Genomic DNA, 19,439 nt, shown 5'->3' with positions numbered 1-19,439 from the left:
AAGTCACACTGACCGAGGTATATAAGGTGTAAGAGACCCAGCTTAGGGCATCCAGATATTATCAAGACCATAATCTTCACCTTCATCTCTAGCTTCCATGTCTTCCTCCTTCATTCTCCCCTCTCTCCTATCTATCTCTCTCCTCTTCTAGTCTTTCTTTTCCTCCTTCTTTCTCTCTTTATCTCTCTTTAGCTCAAACTTCTCTCTCCTCTCAGCTTCATTCATTACAAGTGGTATCCTAGCAAGAACAATGTATCGCTTTTGCCAAAGTCCCATAGGCATAGTCACCAAGTCAACCACCGATTTGCAATGCATGGCTAACAAATAGGTAGAACGTAGACCATCACAGTATTGCACATTGGAATACTTTTGGCAAGTAGCACAAGTCTCCACAAATTGCAACACATCTTTATACATTACTTTCCACCAATATCTTTCTTTGATCTTCATAAAAGTGGACTCTTATAAAACTCTTTGATAATTTTTTGTTGAGTCTCCTTATCACATATTACCCTCTATGGAGTCATGTTTCTTTGCTTTGGATGCTTTCATAGATGGCCATTCTTCAAGAAATACCCATATGCTTTTCTTCAAATTCTCTTGAACTCCTAATTAGTCCATCCCTCCTACTTAAAGTGCTCAAGGAGTGGCCAATAAACAGCCACTCACCATCATACATGTCTTTTGAAAATGATTCAAGAGAGCATGCACAATAACAATGATCTCATTGAACATAAGAAGTGGAGTAGAAATTTGTACCAACATCATCTCCTTTAACAACCATGTCTTCTTCATCCTCATACCTGGCTCTTGATAACATATCTACAACTAGATTATCTTTACTTGCAATATGGCAAAACTTTAGGTTCAAGGACTTGATGTAAGCAATCCATCGCAAGATAGCAATATCTGGAGTTGAGCAACTAGTGATTATACCAAGCAAAAATAGACAATCTATCTCGAAAACCACTAATGCACCAATAAAGTATTCTTTATCATACTTCAATGCAATGACCACTCCCCATAATTCCCTCTTAACCTATGGGTAATTTTGTTATCAAGGACTTAAGACTTTGGCTCCAAGATGCATAGCATATATGTTTCCCTCTTAATCATCTTATCCAATAGCCCACCCAATTCCTATTGGACTAGTATCCACTATAACAATGATAGGCCTTCCACACTCATAATTCACTTTCCTTAGTGTGGGTGCAGATAGCAACAAATGTTTCAACTTCCTCATTGCCTTTATATGTGATTTATATTAATGAAACTTTTGACCTTTCCTCAACAATTGATAGAGTGCATTTGCTACATGTGCAAAGTGTGGAATCCAAATAAGATAGAAAACACATGCATCCAAGAATTGTCTCACTTGAGTTATGGAAGTACAAGTCTCCTTCATCTTTTGAATGTCTTCAACCTTTATTGGAGAAGGCTTTCAACCGTAAGGCCCACACATACGTCCCACAATCAAAACTTCCTTGACTCCAAAAACTAACTTTAGCCCAGAAAGGGTAAGATTTACCTCTTCTAACCTAGATAAGATCTTCTCACAATCAAAAATATGATGTACAATAAACTTGCAGCACCCCCTTGAATCCACTACCTCATCCTTGACCCCTTCTTCACACCCTCTTATAGACACATCATCAAGAAAAGGCATAACAACTTGTGGTATGAAGTCACGAAGGACTTTTTTCATCCCATTCATCATATGTGCAACCGAGTCGGTTGCTCCTTGGGGTAAGGTACACATCCTTACTAAACCCAAATGTGTCCTCATAGTTATTAAATCCCTACTATCCACATCCAATTGAAATTGATCATATCTAGAGTAGAGATCTCCCATACAATAAATCACCCTTCTTGTAAAAATTTCTACAAACTTGTCCACAATTGGAACATTCTTGATAGTCACTTTGTTCATCGATTATATATCCTATATAAATCTCAAAACTCCATTCTTCTTTGGCACTGTGAACCATTTGTTTGAATATGGAGCACAAGAGGGATCCAAAATAGCCATCATGATCCTTTCATTCAACAAATCAATAAACTTTGGTAGGTGAGCCTCAAGAATAAGAATAGGTCTCAAGTTCCAAGGCACATGAGGCACAGTAAAAATAACCATTAGAGCAACAACACTAGGATTCACACATCCAATTTCATGTGGTTGAAAAGAAAACACCTTACATGTTTTGATAGCATCTCTTGGAAGTACTTTTTCTCCTCTAGTGTAAGAAATCCCTCACATCCCATCTTCAATTCCTTTAAAGTCTCTAGTGTAAATGTATACCCAATCCATTGTGGATCCCGTAGTTTGGTTGTTGAGAGGCTTATTTCATCTTCTCTCTACTATTAAAAGGTAGAGATTGAGCAATAGGTTTTACTTTTTAGAGACAATTTTGTATTTGGTCTTAGGGAATGGTACCACAAGTTTGATGCTTTTATGCATTCACAAGGATATTCCCGCACTAATATGGATTGGTGTTTATACAGAAGAAGGCTCATGATGGCAACCTTATGATTTTGATCCTCTATATGGATGATATGTTGATTGCTAGACGTGTTCATGATGAGCTGGATGCCTTGAAGGTTAGCTCAAGAAGAGATTTGAGATGAAGGACATGGAACATGCCTCACATATTCTAGGCATGCGCATTACACATGATCACTCTGGAGCTCCTCTACTTATCACAGAAGGAGTACATCTAGAAGGTCCTTGAGTAGTTTCACCCTGTGGGATGTTAAGCATATTGGCTATCCTTTACCTTCTCACATGAAAGTTAGTTAGGCACTGATTAGGAGAAGGCTAAGATGGCCAAGATCCCTTATGCATCCACAGTGGGCAAGTTTATGTATGCCATGATAGCCACTCATCCTAACATAGCATTTGCAGTGGGAGTTGTAGCATGCTATATGGCTACACTTGGCAGATGGCATTGGGATATTGTCAAGGGTATCAGGAGATACCTGAAGAACATAGCACCTATGTGCATCTATTATGGTGTCTAGGATATAGGAGTTGTGGGATACACTGACTTTGATTATGCAGCAGGTAGCAGTAGAAAGTCCACCTCTAGCTAGGTCTTCACCTTTTCTAGAGGAGTTATGGGATACACTAACTTTGATTATGCAGCAGGCAACAGTAGAAAGTCCACCTCTAGCTAGGTCTTCACCTTTTCTAGAGGTGTGGTGTAGAAATGCACGTCCCTATCTACTAAAAGGTAGAGTATGTTGCAACCCTACTTAGGCTTGCAAGGAGGCTATTTGGTTAGGCCGACCTTAGTATTATTAATGTGGTCCGTCGATGCACTGCATTTGGATTCTATGAGTGCTATTCAATTGGATGGTCTTCATGTGAAGACGAATCACATTGAGGTGCATTACCACTTTATTCATGAAGTCATTGAGGACAAATCCATTGAACTTGTCAAGAACTCAACTAACCAAAATCCTGCATGTCTGCTCACTAAAAATCTCTCAATGGAGCATTTTACATGTCTTAGGAAGTTGATGGGCATTGGATGAGATGATGTCTTCTCTCATGTTGTTGTACTTGTGTACATTTGTACTTTGTCACTTTTTTAATTGTTCTCTCCTTACTAGGGACACATTTTCCTTTAAGTGGGAGGTTGTTGGGGGTAGAGGTACATGTGCCTAGCCACCCATGTATTAGTTACACTAATAGTACCCGCATACCCACACACCTGTACATTGCAAGTGGTAGGCACCCATCACTGTCACTTCATTCTTTATTGTTTTAGTGGCATTTGAATAAAGGGAAGGATAATCACACATTGTGACTATTGGAGCTCCCATATTGTGTTTGTTTCTCTCTCGCTCTTTGATCCTTTCATTGTAGCTCTTACTTCCACTTCATGATTCCACTTCAGTCTCACCTCCCTTCATGAAGAGGGGTTTTTTTTTGTTTGGGGGGGTGGGGGTCTAGGTGAGTGCTACGTGTCACTCCCAAAAACCTTCTCTTAATAATGGCAGTAGATGCCTATCACACAAGCTGGGCCTTTTATTAGGCCATTATCAATCAAATATGCATACTCTTTTTAAAAGGAGTTAGGCCTTTTATTACGTTGAGCAAATCACCTAGATCTTCATAAGAAAATAATTTTATAAGATTTTAAGGCCATTCGGCCCAATGAACAATCAAAAGAAAGAAAATAATATTTTTTTGGCTTTTAAGGCCATTTGGCTTGGTGAATGGCCCAAAGGAAAGAAGAAAATAATTTGTTTGTCTTTAAACCTATTTGACCTTATGAACAGCCAAAAGGTTTTAATTTTAATTTTATTTTTTTCTTTTAAGACCAAGGCCTTAGGAAATGGCCCATTCGACCTATTGAACAATGGAAATTTGCGCTTTTTAAAAAAATAATTAAAACTTTATTTGCCATAGAATTGAGAAGCTTAGGCTTTAATAAGCCTATGTAGCCTTAGTTGGTTGCTTATTCAATGACAAGCCTTAATAGGCTTAAGAGATTTAGGCCTTTGAATGGCCCATTAGTCTAGGCTTAAATACAACTAATTCTTCTTGTTAGGGCCTAACAACCTAATTGACTATCCAATATTCCACCCCATGTCATCCAAAATAGATCAACTTAAGCACCATGGCCCTAGATTGTTCTTAGAACCTTAATTGCTTGGCTAAGGTGAAGGTTAAGGCTCCCAAGTTCACTAGCTCAATTACCCTATGGAGTGTCAAGGCTCATGTACTTTGAAGTTGTCAATATAACTTTTGGCTAAACTTTAGCTAGTCACTTTGTCCAATTATCATGTGATATGTGGAGACTAAAGGCTCCTAAGGCAGCCAATTCTACATGGAAGAGAGAGAGAGAGACTATCTTACCAAAGCAAAGAATTTAATCACTCATTATTTACTTGCTTACTTTGCATTGTAAATTCACTTTTAGTGGGAGATGCTTGTAATTACTTGGCAAATCTTGGTTCTTTGAAACAATAGGACTCTTGATTTATGTATATACTCTCTCGTATGCTATTGGATGTAGTTACCTCTACTTGTGGATTGATTTTGTATGCTTTGATAGCTATTGAAACTGCTACACTACTAGTTGCATTCTATATATCTTAGATTGCTATCAGATATCCTTGGCAGTGGGAGCTTGATTTCTTGGCTATTTGCCCATATTTGGATTGATATATACTCCTATCTTTATTTCAACATTTCTATAATTACAAATTTTTAGCATTCTTTTGGAGAGCAAACAACTTATTTTGGCACTATATTGAATGCAATTTGTGGATAGCTATACCCTCATTTATTTCCTCCCTTTTCCTAGCCCTTTCACATCAGTTTTGGGGTTGTTTTGTTGAATTTACATCAGCCTATCCTCTTGTTATTTGTAGACATTTGCAGTCATTATGCCAAGTTCATCAATAGATAGTGCTATTTTAGCATCAAAAAGCTTGATAGTAGTAGCTTTCAATATAGCAAGACACAAATATGGCAAGTCTTGGTGCAAAAGAGGTAGGTTAAGCCATTGAAGTTAGAGGGCATAAAGCATGAGCTTTATAATGCAAAGATTTGGGCAGAACTTGATGAGCTATGTAGATCCACTATCATTCTATCATTATCAAAGCATGTGTGTTTTAATCTCATATACACTAAGGGTGGTGCTTGCATTATGGAAAAATATTTGCGATCTTTAACAAGAAAAGTATTGCATCTTTATTGTAATAACTGAAGAAACTTGTTGACATTTGCATGAAGAACGGTATAGCTATGTGTACTCATTTGAATGAGTTTCATTCCATTTTCAGACAATGTGTATCATAGGGCATTCAATTTGAAGATAATATCAAGTATTTGTTCTTACTTGTTAAATATCTAAGTCATGGGACATCTTTCATACTACAGTGAGTGCTCGTTCCCCTCAAGGTGGTTTTAAATATAATGGTGTAGAGAGTGCTCTACTAATAGAAGAGATAAACAAGAAGAATATTGATGTAGCCTACATTGAGTATTGAGACAGAAATACTAAAAATAATGATTGTGGTAGAGACTCATAGCCCAAAAAGGGCAAGTCTCTCTCTTGTGAGCAATCTCACCTTAAGTCCATAGATGTAAGTCCTCGTTGGCATGTCATTATTGTGGGCAACAGGGTCATATTAGACCACAATGCCATAAAATATGCAATGATAGGTGTAATTAAAAAGACAAATGGAAAGTGCAAGATAATGCAAAGTCTAATGATTGTAGCGCTATCCCTAGTAAGTCTAGTGTGAAGATTGAAAATATAAATGTAGTGTAGATGACTATATCTTAGTTACTTTGTCTCTTAATACTACTCAATTGACCAATGCTTCATCTATTTACTCTTAGAGTTGGCTACTTGATTCAGGGGCTTCTTTTCATGTTACCACACATGGAGATTGGTTTCATGCCTATCGCAATATTATATAGGTTTTGTGAGACTAGGAAATGACACTACATTGGATATCATTAGCATTGGGGATGTTAGACTACAATTTGCTTCAAGAAGCTCTTTTGTTTTGCATAATGTACATCATGTACTAGCTTTGACCAAAATCCTACTCTCTCTACTGTTGGACAATTAGATGATGTAGAATATAATGTCTCTTTTGGTGATTGTGCATGGAATAATACCCATGGTCACCTTGTTTTTGCTTGAGGTGCCAAGGTTGGCAGCCTCTATCCTTTGTTTTTATCTAGTTATGTGTATTGGTTGTGATCAATTTACCACGTGTATCTTTATGGCATCATTGCCTTAAGCACATGTCTTTGAAAGGAATGAAAGTACTTACTCATTTGCAGTATCTTTCACCTCTTGATTACTCGCATTTTGATTCATGTGATCATTGTCTTTATGGCAAGTAGACACATAATGCTAATAAAAAGTTTGGCTTTATATACATGGGTGAGTCTCTAGCTCTTGTGCATTCTGATCTATCTGGTTCCATGCCCTATTTGTCATTGGGTGGCACAGAGTAGTTTGTGACATTTATTGATGATTCTTTGTGCTAAGGTCTAACAATGGGGTGAACATATCTCTCAATGCATTTGATTAGTTTTGCGATGAACATGGCACTAAGCATCAGTTGACCGCCCATACACCCCACCCCATAATGGTATTATAGAGTGCATCAATAGGACTATTCAATAAAGATGTTTTAGTATGCTTAGTCAAGTAGGCTTACCATAGTACTTTTGGGCTGATGCAATTATTATTGTCATGCATCTTAATAGATCCCCATGCACTACTCTTAGTTGTCAAATTGTAAAGAGGTATGGTCTAGGAAACCTCTATCATATGCTCATTTGTGGGTCTTTGGATGTGAGGCCTTTTACCATTTTCCCAAGGACAAGTGCAACAAGTTGGATCCAAAATTAGTCAAATGCATCTTTCTTGGATATGGTGATACAGGTGAGATGGGCAATCACCTTGGGGATCCATAGGGTTGAAAGGTTATCTATAGCCATGATATGATTTTCCATGAGGAGAAGATGCATAAGTAGCTTGAGCAAGTAGTTGAGGTATGCAAGGTGGTCTTTTGGGAGGAGACTCCTATTATTGTACAAATAGCCCCAGTGAGACAACCTGCTATAGTTGATGATATAGTGGCCCATGATCTGCCTATTATGTAGGATCATGTTACTAGATAGAGAAAGCATGTCATGCAGGTCATATATCTAGCTTTTAGGCACTCTGTTGGAATTTCACATCCTCATGATCCCTACAAGCCCTCTACAGATTATGCCATTGTGATGACAGACTCTACTAACCCACTTACCTATGAGGAGGCTATGTGCAAAGGTGATTCTCATTCTTGGGAGAGAGATATGCAATCTAAGTTTGATTTCATATAGAAGAATCCACATGGGACTTAATTTTTTTGCTTGATGGGAAATGTACACTACTATGCAAGTGGATATACAAGTTGAAGAGTAGTCCTAATCACCCAAAGCTAGCATATAAGGCTATATTGGTCGCAAAGGGTTTTTAGCAAGAACATGGTATTGACTTTGATGAAGTATTTTCTCCTATCGTCAAGATGACTACCTCATGCTTGGTCTTGGCCTTGGTTACTTAGTTGGATCTAGATCTTTATCAAATGGATATCAAGATGGCTTTCTTACATGGAGACTTGCATGATGAGATTTACATGCAATAACCTAAGGGCTTTGTGGAGAAAGGCATGGAATACCTAGAGTGCAAATTGAAAAAGAGTCTTTATGGGCTTAAGCAAGCACCTAGGGACTAGTACCATAATTTTGATGCTTTTATGCATTCACAAGGGTATTCCCACATTGATATGGATTCGTGCTTATATAGGAAGAAGGCCCGTGATGGTAGCCTTATTATCTTGGTGCTTTATGTTAATGATATGCTTATAGATGGGAGTGCTCATGTTGAGCTAGATACTTTAAAGACTTAGCTCAAGAAGAGATTTGAGATGAAAGACACATGGGGTAAGCCTCACACATACTTCATATGTGCATTACATGCAATCGATCCAAGGGACTTCTCTACTTGTCCCAGAAGGAGTACACACATAAAGTGCTTGAGCAGTTTCATATACACATGATGGTAAGCCTATTCGATGTCCTTTACCTTCTTATGTGAAGGATAGTCACACCAATCATCTGCAGTCAAATGATGAGAGGGATGAAATGGCCAAGATTCCATATGCATCTGCAAAGGGCAGTTTGATGTATGCCATGATAGCCACTCATCTTGACATCACATTTGTAGTGGGATTTGTGGCACATTATGTGGCTACATGTGGTAGGTGGCATTGGGATGCCATGAAGGGTATCATGAGATACCTAAAAGATACAATAGATATATGCACTTGCTATGGTAGCCATTAGGATATAGGAGTCATGGGGTACAATGACTCAAATTATGCACAACATTCTAGCAATAGAAATTCCACCTCTGGATATGTCTTTACCTATGGTGGAGGTGCTATCTCTTAGATGTCTAAGGTGTAGAAATTGCCTTGTCTACTATTGAGGCTAAGTACATTGTAGCAATTGAGACTTGCAAGGAGGCTCTATGGTTAGTAGGCCATCTTCTTGCAAATCTTGGTATGACAATGACTCCTACATTGCATTTAGATTCGATGAATGCAATGCAATTGACCTGTAATTTGGTCTTCCATGCAAAGAAAAACCACATTGAGGTGCGCTATTACTTCATCAGGGAGGTGCTAAAAGAGAAGTCCATTGAGCTTGTCAAGATTTCTATGGATATGAATCCTATAGATCTACTCAATATACATCTCCCAATGGAATGATATGCCTTCCTTAGGAAGTTGATGAGTATAGGATGAGATGACATATTTCCCCATCCTATTGTACTCTATGTATATGTTGTATTTTTCTCTTTTTTTTCTTTTACTCTTCTCACTAAGGCAAATTCACCTTTAAGTGGGAGGTTGTTGGGTGTAAAGGGGCCTTTGCCTTGTTACCCACATTTATTCACTGTACACTATATTGGCACACATGTATACTACAAGTGGCAGTTGCCCATCACTGTCACTTTATTCTTTATTCTTTCATGACTATTGAATAAGGGAAGGTTGATCACACATTGTGACTATTGGAGTTCCCATATACAATATCTCTCTCTCTTACTCTTTTGCTCCATCTGCCATAGCTCTTCCTTTTCTTTTGCTTCTGCTTATGTGCTTCCACTCGAGCTCTACCTTTCACAATATTCCAAGTTCACTTGGAATTTAACATAGGTCCCAATCGCACATGCATGGGTATACACAACTACACAAATAAGGAAGACATAACTCATAGGAAGAGCACAAGTGACACAAGAGGTACAACAAAGCTCTTCAAGACCCATCAACATGAGTGGCCCATGCCATCATGACCCCTTTAGCATTAGCCATCATCTCCTCTTCAAGTTAACCTAGCATGCTTTGAGTCTCTTAGTCTCGCTTCCTTGCCCATCTGCATCTCTTCTTTCACACCACACCATCCAAGCCTGTAACTCCCTCATCAAATATCTCAGAGCCTTTCACTAATACATTTGGTGAAATTTCCATGGGACTGGCACTCATCTAGGAGGGGGGATAATGTTAACTACAAGAAGGAGACAAAGAAAGAGGCTGATAAAATTTTGGACAAATAGTAGTCTTTGTAACATTTCATGTGGTTGTTTCAATGAGAGTCAGCAAACAACAACAAGCAAACTCTCTCCTATGCAAATTCTACTAAATTGGTTAGTATCTCAATCACGATTCATGTTAGGTCTATTTTTTCATCAAAAATGAACTTTGATTGCATATTTAAAAGATCTATGATTAATTAGAAGGACCATAAAAGGGGTAAGATGCCCAACGGGGATCGTGAGATCCTAACCCTAATTTTCACACATTTAAAGGATGAGAAAGAATAGAGCAAGCTATTCATGTGTGTGCAAATTTTGTGTGCTTTCCTTCTTGCTTTTCATTTGCGTGAGAGAGAGGGTGAGTGAGAGTTTGAGAGAGTTGAGAGAGTGAGTGAGTAAGTGAGGGTGAGGGACCATGTGAGTGAAGTCATCTTCTTCCTCTTGAGTACTCTCTCATGCCTATGCTCATGCTTCTTCCTCGCATGTTAAGGCCATAGAGGGTTGAGAATGAAAGGAGTGCATTTGTAGATTGTCGATCTTCTCACAAGAGCATCGTTCATGCTTTAAAAAAGGCCATGCAATCTCACTACAAGTGGATCTTGGTGTGACATGTGCAAGATGTTAGGTGAGAGATAGCCATTGTGCTTCATGGTTGAACCTCTTGGACAAATAAGAGGGTATCCAAAGTGCCATCATTGAGATCATGTAGCCAATAGGATTTCTTTCAAAGCAAGCAATGTCCAACTCACAATGATATTTGCTTGTGGTGCTCAATGGAATTTATTTGATGCAGTTCAATGCTTCTCTATAACTCCATGATTCCAGTGAATTAAGAGCTATTTATGGATCAATCATCAAGTTCGGGGATATTACAAGTGTTGAGATATCGAGCTCCACTCGTGATATGCCAGGGTGACCGTTGTGCATTTATGTCACCGACTTGTCAGTTACAGATGCGGTTGGTACACCGCCCATAAATAATAGCTAGATGATAGCTATCCTTATCTACTCCAGTTCGTGGCTCAGTTAGTATGCCACCTTAGTTAGTTGAGTTTGGTTTGAGACCCATATATAGGGTTCTTCTATTTCTATGTACTAGAGTTCTTTTGGCTTACACAACTAAGAAGAGGAAAACTGTTTTCAGCCTCCACCCTTGTGTGTATTCCCCCATTGTGCAAGCAAGAAAGCTACAAGTGAGACTCCTTCCTTCTCTCCCACAATCTTGACATGGTATCAAAGCCTTGTTCGTGGTAAGGAGCTCAAGAAAGCAAGCCAAGTTTGCGGTGTTCTGGTAACAGGACTAGTGTTGCTTTCATTTTTCTGTTTTAGGAGCAAGTCTCTACAGGTAGCACAGCCGGAAAGTGCAAGAGTGCATTGTCTCAGATTGAGACGCCCTTCGTGGTATAGCAAGAGGGCAGTATATGCTAGGGATAGGGCTTTAGCCCTTGGTATCTCTATTTTTTTTTATTTGAGGCCATTTTGGGGCCTGTTTTGGAGGCGGAAGTTTTCTGCATGCACTCAGGAAAAGGCCCTGTTTTATGCTGTGCGACCACTGTTCTACAGGTCGGTGAAAAGTTACCACAGAAATTGCATCGTATGCTTGTCAAGATTGTGGGAGAGAAGGAAGGAGTCTCACTTGAAGCTTTCTTGCTTGCACAATGGGGGAATACACACAAGGGTGGAGGCTGAAAACAGTTTTCCTCTTCTTAGTTGTGTAAGCCAAAAGAACTCAAGTACAAAGAAATAGAAGAACCCTATATATGGGTCTCAAACCAAACTCAACTAACTAAGGTGGCATACTAACTGAGCCACGAACTAGAGTAGATAAGCATAGCTATCATGTAGCTATTATTCATGGGCGATGTACCAACCGCGTCTGCAACTGACAAGTCGGTGACATAAATACACAACGGTCACCCTGGCGTATCACGAGTGGAGCTCGATATCTCAACACTCCCCCTCGAGCTCAATCCCAATTCCTGCACACCCCAAGTAGGTCTCTAAACTTGCACAGCTTCTCTGCGCCCAATGCCTTCGTGAATATGTCAGCTACCTGATCCTCTATGCTGACATAAACTAGATCAATAAGACCTAGTAAAACCCTCTCTCGCACATAGTGATAATGCACCTCAATGTGCTTTGTTCTAGCATGATAGACTGGGTTATTTGCCAAGTTTATACTACTCATGTTGTCACAATAAATGACAACTGGCCCATCTGTAGATTGATGCATATCATAAAGTAGCTTATGCAACCAAGCTACCTCACATGCAGCCATTGCTGCACCCCTGTACTCAGCCTCTGTGCTCGACAAGGCAACTGTAGGCTGTTTCTTGCTGCTCCAAGTGACTGCAGCACTCCCAAAAGAGAACACATATCCACTGGTAGATCATCTATCATAGATACTACCAGCCCAATCAGCATCAGTGTATCCATGCAACTGTATATGAACCCCAGTCTCATAAAATAGTCCATACTGCAATGTGGACTTCACATACCTGAGTATGCGTCTAGCCGCATCCAAATGTGGTTTCCTTGGAGCCTGCATAAACTGACTTACCAATCCAACAGCATAGCTCAAATCTGGCCTGGTAATAGTCATATAAATCAAACTTCCTACTATGCGTCTGTACATAGTAGGGTCTTCTAGAAGCTCACCTGCATCTGCGCTCAGCTTCACATTCTGCTCCAAAGGAACTGAAATAGGCTTACAGCCTGTCATCCCATATTTGGACATGTTCAATCCATACTGCCTCTACAAGAGCTGTATCCCACTTGGTGATCTAATCACCTCAATGCCCAAGAAATAACGCAGCTCTCCCAAATCCTTCATCTCAAACTTCTGCTTCAATAGCATTTTCACATGAAGGATATCTTCATCACTGTCACCTGTCATAATCAAATCATCAACATAAATGACAAGTAGCATAATACCTTTCTCTGTTTTTCTCACATAAAGTGAGAAATCTGCCTTGGAAATTTGAAAGCCAATAGTGACAAGATACTGTCCCATCTTGTCAGACCATGCTCTAGGTGCTTGCTTCAAGCCATACAAGGCTTTCTTTAACCTGCAAACAAACTCAGGATGAACAGCATGCACATAACCTGGTGGCTACTCCATATAGACCTCTTCTTGCAAATCACCATGCAAGAAGGCATTCTTTACATCCATCTGATGTAAAGACCATCCCTTTGATGCAGCCATAGCAATGACTGCTCTTACGGTTGCCATCCTTGCAACCGGACTGAATGTTTCTTCATAGTCAATGCCATATGTTTGTGCATACCCCTTGACTACTAATCTTGCCTTGTATCTGTTCACAGAACCATCTGCATTGTGCTTCACCTTATAAACCCACTTACAACCAATTGCATTCTTACCTTTAGGCAAAGGTACCAATTCCCATGTAGCATTTGCTTCCAAGGCATCCATTTCTTCATCCATGGCTTTCTCCCATTTTTCTTTTCCCATGGCTTGCTCAAAAGAAGTGGGTTCTGGTTCCTGTATCACTTTGACCATATATGCATAGTGAATGGCTATAAATCCATCATATTTCAGCCTATCCACAGGATACCTAGCTCTCCTAGACCTGCGCAAAGTAGGTTCACTCCCAGGTGCTCTCAAAACATCCCTGGTCTTCCTTATTCCAGGTGTAACAATAGAAGGAATACCCAACTCATCATCAATGCTCTGTTCTGAGCCACTGGATTCACCATCCACATAAGAGTGACCTGCATTCACATCAAACATGGGCTGATCAACCTTCTCTTTTCCTTTTCATAATACCTGCATACCACTATCTGCATTACTTTGAGAAGATTCTCCTGATCTCAATCTGCCTGTCCATGGCGAAGAATGTGAACCACTGCTAGAGGACGCTCCAGGTCCACTAATATTTTGTGACTACTGCTGTGAATTCTGTGCAGCATTACCATTTTGTGCATCTACATCATCAATCACATTTACTGTTTTATACCACCTACTCATCTCATCAAAAACAACATCTCTGCTCACTGTAAACTTACGAGTAGAAGGGTTATAGCATCTATACCCTTTTTGCTGCAGAGAGTAACCAATAAAGATGCACTTCTCAGCTTTTGGATCCAACTTGGATCTCAACTCATCTGGCACATGTACATAGGCAATGCAACCAAAAATTTTCAAATGAGAAATATCTGGTTTCCTACCAGTATACCTCTCCTCTGGAGTCATTCCATGTATTGCTGCAGTGGGAGTCCTGTTCATTATGTAGACTGCTGTAGCAACTGCTTCAGTCCAATAAAAATCTGGCAAGTCTTTTTCATTGAGCATGGCACGAGATACCTCTCCAATATGCCTGTTTTTCCTTTCTGTAATTCCATTTTGTTGTGATGTATGACTGCATGAATATTGCTGCTTTATGCCATGCTCCTGTAGGAACCTTGCAAACTCATTTGAGAGGTACTCTCCCCCTCCATCTGACCTTAGGCATTTTATCTACATGCCTGTTTCTTTTTCAACCATTGCTTTAAGAGTTTTGAAATGCCCAAAAACTTCACTTTTCTTTTTCATAAAATACACCCAAACTTTTCTGCTATAGTCATCAATAAAACTGACAAAATAATGACAGCCTCCAAGAGATGCAGCTTTAGTTGTCCACACATTAGAGTGGATTAATTCCAATGGCTTCTTACTCTCTTGAACATGTCTAGGAAATGGTTTCCTTGCATGTTTTCCAAACTGACAGGCTTCACATACCTTATGCATTTCTGCAACCTTGAATTTTGGCAAACCTGCAACAATATTTTGGGCCTGCATTGATTTAAGTCGATGTACATTAACATGACCAATGTGTTTATGCCAGATATCAATATCTGCAACTACACCGGTCCCATGTGCAAACATTGCTGCACTCAATTCAGACATGTCTGCATCCAATGTAAACATTCTGCCCTTCTTCTTTCCTTTTGCTATCAAGTGACCTTTATTTTTCATATCCTCAACAAAGCATCCATGAGGATTAAATCTGACCTACAAGCCGTGCTCAACCATTTGACCAACAGAAACCAGATTCTTGGTGATATTCGGGACATGAAATACATCGGATAGGTATTTCTTTTTCCCATCTTGCATAGACAAGGGAATTTTTCCAATCTGCACAATAGGATGTGCAGTATCATCACCAGTCTCCACAAATCCTGGTTTTTCCATTTTCCTTGCATCCTCCATCCATTCTGCATGACATGTCATGTGGTTTGATGCACATACATCATTGCTTTCTTCTGCACTTGTCACAGAATTGTTCATGTGCTGCACCATAAACAAGTGCTCATTTCTGTCATCACCCTGTCTACTAGAAGATGCATAATTCCCTTGTTGCAGTTTTCCATTCATGATGTCATTCTGCTTTTTATAGCAGTCTTTAGCCATATGACCCATTTTACCACAGTAGTAGCATTCAACATTACTGTTTGCATTTTGGCCTCTTTGCCATCCACCACGACCTCTTTGGCTCCCCCTGCCTCTAGAGTTACCACGTCCTCCTCCATAGGACTGGTTTTCTTGAGTTTGCTGCATATTCTGATTTCTGCCACGGCCTCCAAATCGGCCTCCTCTACCTCTGCCTCTACCTCTTCCAACATTTGAGTAGAAGACAGCTTCTTTTGAAGCTCCTCCTGAAGAAGATGCACCACCATTTCTCTGCTCCTCAGAAATTAGAAGAGCAATTAACTCCTCAAAATCAGGAAATCTTTCACGAACGGAAATGGATGTTCAGAACTGTGCATAATCCTTTCCTAGACCATTCACGGTCACGGAAACTAAATCATCATCTTCCACTGGCGACCCAATGGAAGCAAGTGCATCTGCAATCTTCTTCACCTTCATGTGGTAGTCGTTGATGCTCATACTTTCTCTTTGCACATTATGCAACTCTTGCTTGAGCTGCATTTTCCTGGCTTGCGTATTTGTGCTATACATTTTTTACAAAGTATCCCATGCCTCCTTTGGCATACTTGCATCCTGAATATGCACAATCATAGAGTCTGAAATACTGATAGACAACCAATACATAACTTTCCTGGCTCTCTCATGCCATGTTTTGAATGCCTGCATTTGCTGTTGATTGGGAACATCAGGAAGAACTGTTTCTTCTTCATTTCCTGCAACAAATTCCCAATATCCTTTTCCCATAAGGAAATTTGTCATTCTAAACTTCCATGCTTGGAAGTTGTTCTTGTCAAGCTTTTCAGTGACAATCTGTGAAAGAGAATCAGACGCCATTACAGAACACTCCAAAAAATTCTGTCACTGCAAAGAACACAGCTTCAGTCTCACAAGGGCAAATCTGCAAAACTGACGAAAGTGGTATTTGACCACACAGTCACTTTCTAGTGACAATTTTGCATCAACAGGCAACAGGGATGATTCTATAACTCCCAATGTCTCTGCGCACAGGCATACAATGTAATTTCTACAGTAACTTTTCACCGACCTGTAGAACAGTGGTCGCACAGCATAAAACTGGGCCTTTTCCTGAGTGCGTGCAGAAAACTCCTGCCTCCAAAACAGGCCCCGAAATGGCCTCAAATCAAAAAAACAAGGTCGCCAAGGGCTAAAGCCCACACCCGTAGCATCTACTGCCCTCTTGCTTCACCACGAAGGGCGTCTCAACCTGAGACAATGCACTCCTGCACTTTCTGGCTGTGCTACCTGCAGAGATCTGCTCCCAAAACAGAAAATGAAAGCAATACTGCTCCTCTTACCAGAACACCGCGAGCTTGGCTTGCTTTCTTGAGCTCCTTACCACGAACAAGGTTCTGATACCATGCCAAGATTGTGGGAGAGAAGGAAGGAGTCTCACTTGAAGCTTTCTTGCTTGCACAATGGGGGAATACACACAAGGGTGGAGGCTGAAAACAGTTTTCCTCTTCTTAGTTGTGTAAGCCAAAAGAACTCAAGTACAAAGAAATAGAAGAACCCTATATATGGGTCTCAAACCAAACTCAACTAACTAAGGTGGCATACTAACTGAGCCACGAACTAGAGTAGATAAGCATAGCTATCATGTAGCTATTATTCATGGGCGATGTACCAACCGCGTCTGCAACTGACAAGTCGGTGACATAAATACACAACGGTCACCCTGGCGTATCACGAGTGGAGCTCGATATCTCAACAATGCTTGTGTGCAGAGACATTGGGAGTTACAGAATCATCCTTGTTTCCTGTTTATGCAAAATCATCACTAGGAAGTGACTGTGAAGTCAAATACCACTTTCGCCAGTTTTGTAGATTTGCCCTTGTGAGGGTGAAGCTGTGTTTATTGCAGTGACAGAATTTTTTGGAGTGTTCTGTAATGGCGTCTGATTCTCTTTCACAGATTGTCACTGAAAAGCTTGACAAGAACAACTTCCAAGCATGGAAGTTTAGAATGACGAATTTCCTTATGGGAAAAGGATATTGGGAATTTGTTGCAGGAAATGAAGAAGAACCAGTTCTTCCTGATGTTCCCAATCAATAGCAAATGCAGGCATTCAAAACATGGCATGAGAGAGCCAGGAAAGTTATGTACTGGCTATCTATCAGTATTTCAGACTCTATGATTGTGCATATTCAGGATGCAAGTACGCCAAAGGAGGCATGGGATACTTTATCAAAAATATATAGCACAAATACGCAAGCCAGGAAAATGCAGCTCAAGCAAGAGTTGCATAATGTGCAAAGAGAAAGTATGAGCATCAATGACTACCACATGAAGATGAAGAAGATTGCAGATGCACTTGCTTCCATTGGGTCGCTAGTGGAAGATGATGATTTAGTTTCTGTGACCTTGAATGGTCTAGGAAAGGATTATGCACAGTTTCGAATATCCATTTCAGTTCGTGAAAGATTTCCTGATTTTGAGGAGTTGATTGCTCTTCTAATTTCTGAGGAGCAGAGAAATGGTGGTGCATCTTCTTCAAGAGGAACTTCAAAAGAAACTGTCTTCTACTCAAATGCTGGAAGAGGTAGAGGCAGAGGTAGAGGAGGCCAATCTGGAGGCCATGGTAGAAATCAGAATATGCAGCAAACTCAAGAAAATGAGTCCTATGGAGGAGGACGTGATAAGTCTAGAGGCAGGGGAGCCAAAGAGGTCATGGTGGATGGCAAAGAGGCCAAAATGCAAACAGCAATGTTGAATGCTACTACTATGGAAAAATGGGTCATATGGCTAAAGACTGCTATAAAAAGCAGAATGACATCATAAATGGAAAATTGCAACAAGAAAATTATGCATCTTCTAGTAGACAGGGTGATGATAGAAATGAGCATTTGTTTATGGTGCAGCACATGAACAATTCTGTGACAAGTACAGAAGAAAGCAACGAAGTGTGGTATGTTGACTCAAGTGCATCAAACCACATGACAGGTCATGCAGAATGGATACAGGATGCAAGAAAAATGGAAAAACCAGGATTTGTGGAGACTGGTGATGACACTGCACATCCTATTGTGCAGATTGGAAAAATTCCTTTGTCTATGCAGGATGGGAAAAAGAAATACCTGTCAAATGTATTTCATGTCCCGAATATCACCAAGGATCTGGTTTCTGTTGGTCAAATGGTTAAACAAGGCTTGCAGGTCAAATTTAATCCTCATGGACGCTTTGTTGAGGATATGAAAAATAAAGGTCGCTTGATAGCGAAAGGAAAGAAGAAGGGTAGAATGTTTACATTGGATGCAGACATGCCTGAATTGAGTGCAGCAATGTTTGCACATGGGACCGGTGTAGTTGCAGATATTGATATCTGGCATAAACGCATCGGTCATGTTAATGTACAATGACTTAAATCAATGCAAGCCCAAAATATTGTTGCAAGATTGCCTAAATTCAAGGTTGCAGAAATGCATAAGGTATGTGAAGCCTGTCAGTTTGGAAAACAGGCAAGGAAACCATTTCCTAGACATGTTCAAGAGAGTAAGAAGCCATTGGAATTAATCCACTCTGATGTGTGGACTACTAAAGCTGCATCTCTTGGAGGCTGTCATTATTTTGTCACTTTTATTGATGACTATAGCAGAAAAGTTTGGGTGTATTTTATGAAAAAGAAAAGTGAAGTTTTTGGGCATTTCAAAACTCTTAAAGCTATGGTTGAAAAAGAAACAGGCCTGCAAATAAAATGCCTAAGGTCAGATGGAGGGGGAGAGTACCTCTCAAATGAGTTTGCAAGGTTCCTGCAGGAGCATGGCATAAAGCAGCAATATTCATGCAGTCATACCCCACAACAAAATGGAATTACAGAAAGGAAAAATAGGCATATTGGAGAGGTATCTCGTGCCATGCTCAATGAAAA

The sequence above is a fragment of the Lygodium microphyllum genome, chromosome 10 (genome assembly GCF_053477565.2).
Source record: "Lygodium microphyllum isolate KBCC chromosome 10, Lygodium_microphyllum_v1.1.10, whole genome shotgun sequence".
Lineage (NCBI taxonomy): Eukaryota > Viridiplantae > Streptophyta > Polypodiopsida > Schizaeales > Lygodiaceae > Lygodium > Lygodium microphyllum.
The sequence above is the reverse complement of the archived record's forward strand: the minus strand, read 5'-3'. Positions refer to the sequence as shown.